This window comes from Perkinsus marinus, assembly GCF_000006405.1.
Source record: "Perkinsus marinus ATCC 50983 genomic scaffold scf_1104296958724, whole genome shotgun sequence".
NCBI lineage: Eukaryota > Perkinsozoa > Perkinsida > Perkinsidae > Perkinsus > Perkinsus marinus.
This window is the reverse complement of record NW_003206652.1, coordinates 1-1488: the sequence shown is the minus strand read 5'-3', so window position 1 is coordinate 1488 and position 1488 is coordinate 1. Positions and strand designations below refer to the sequence as shown.

The 1488-nt window shown below is 51.6% G+C and overlaps 3 non-coding genes across 3 annotated transcripts; all 3 read left to right on the top strand.

Annotated features, from left to right (window-relative positions):
- The first annotated feature begins 64 nt into the window (after window positions 1–64).
- Window positions 65–137, top strand: Pmar_PMAR015440. The gene has a single exon. It is a non-coding gene; the product is annotated as a tRNA-Val (tRNA).
- Window positions 138–226: 89 nt separating this feature from the next.
- Pmar_PMAR015439 lies at window positions 227–299 on the top strand. Its single transcript has one exon. It is a non-coding gene; the product is annotated as a tRNA-Val (tRNA).
- An 89-nt stretch (window positions 300–388) lies between these two features.
- Pmar_PMAR015438 lies at window positions 389–461 on the top strand. Its single transcript has one exon. It is a non-coding gene; the product is annotated as a tRNA-Val (tRNA).
- The last annotated feature ends 1027 nt before the right edge of the window (window positions 462–1488 follow it).

Below are 1488 nucleotides of genomic sequence, written 5' to 3'. Positions count from 1 at the left end.
TGCCGGATCTGACAGTCAATATATGACTCACTTGCTGGATTGAGCTTGGTTCAACGGTTCCGTCGCCGGGATGGTCTTGTGGTTATGACGTCTGCCTTACACGCAGAAGATCGCGAGTTCAATACCCGCTCCTGGTATAGCTTACTCCTACGCATATGACATGCCGGATCTGAACAATCAATATATGACTCACTTGCTGGATTGAGTTTGTTTCAACGGTTCCGTCACCGGGATGGTCTTGTGGTTATGACGTCTGCCTTACACGCAGGAGATCGCGAGTTCAATACCGGCTCCTGGTATAGCTTACTCCTACGCATATGACATGCCGGATCTGAACAATCAATATATGACTCACTTGCTGGATTGAGCTTGGTTCAACGATTCCGTCGCCGGGATGGTCTAGTGGTTATGACGTCTGCCTTACACGCAGAAGATCGCGAGTTCAATCCTCGCTCCTGGTATAGCTTACTCCTACGCATATGACATGCTGGATCTGAACAGTCAATATTTGACTCACTTGCTGGTACAGCGTTCCACTCTTAGGAAGGTCTCTGTGCTGAGGCTGCTCTCGCGTGCGTGCGACTACTTAGGTCGTCGTCGCCCGAACACAATCGATCAGGCTATGTGTGTGCGTGCCCCATTGCTCATTGCTTGTGCTTTGGAGGCCTCACGGATTGCCCATTATTCTTTTCGGTCAAACTTATTGATTCATATGACATCGGTATCAGATATTATCACCCTCATTTCCTAATGAATGACTCCGAACCCTCAAATGATCCTGAGTTGTCACTGGGAAGAACCATACTTGAGCCCCAAGACGCTACAGAGATTAGGAAATGGAGAACATCTCTTATTCTTGGTCCTGGTTTTAAATCATTCTCACTTGATTTCGACCCTAGCCTGATATCCTCAGCCCAGATGGATTATCTCCTGGCCAGGCTCTTGGAGCTCGAAGCCATACCCCTGAGAGGGGTTAGGGCATTCGTCTCTAACTGGGCCTCGGCCATGGTATCCAATGACGCGGGGGTTGAAGGCAGCGGGAGTCCAGCGGCTGCTCAGGCACCCTTGGACTTCGCAAGGGCGATCTTAAGCATGGTGCTTCATGCAGGGTTGGTACATGGGATGCCCATTCGGCCTCTGCTTTGGTTAGCGAGTGCTCTCGCGGTCATATCTACTAAGAGGAAGTACCGGTTGGTGCGTAGCATCGAGCTGGGCAACGATCGCGACTACTTCGACGCCCTACTCGAAGCCCTCATTGCTGACACTGCTATGGGGGGCGCAGGCTCGGCCACAAATCGTTCACCTTCCATCGCAGGAGCAGTAAGTCCCACTGGCGATGGAGAACCATCGTCCACGGCTTCGCACTCCCGAAGGCAGGCTCCTCTGAACGTGTTCAAACTCCCACTTGAATATACAGAATTCGAAGGTCCGACGTCGGCCACACCCTACTCTGCCTTCAAGGGTGGTGTGCAGACGTCAATCAGGTTC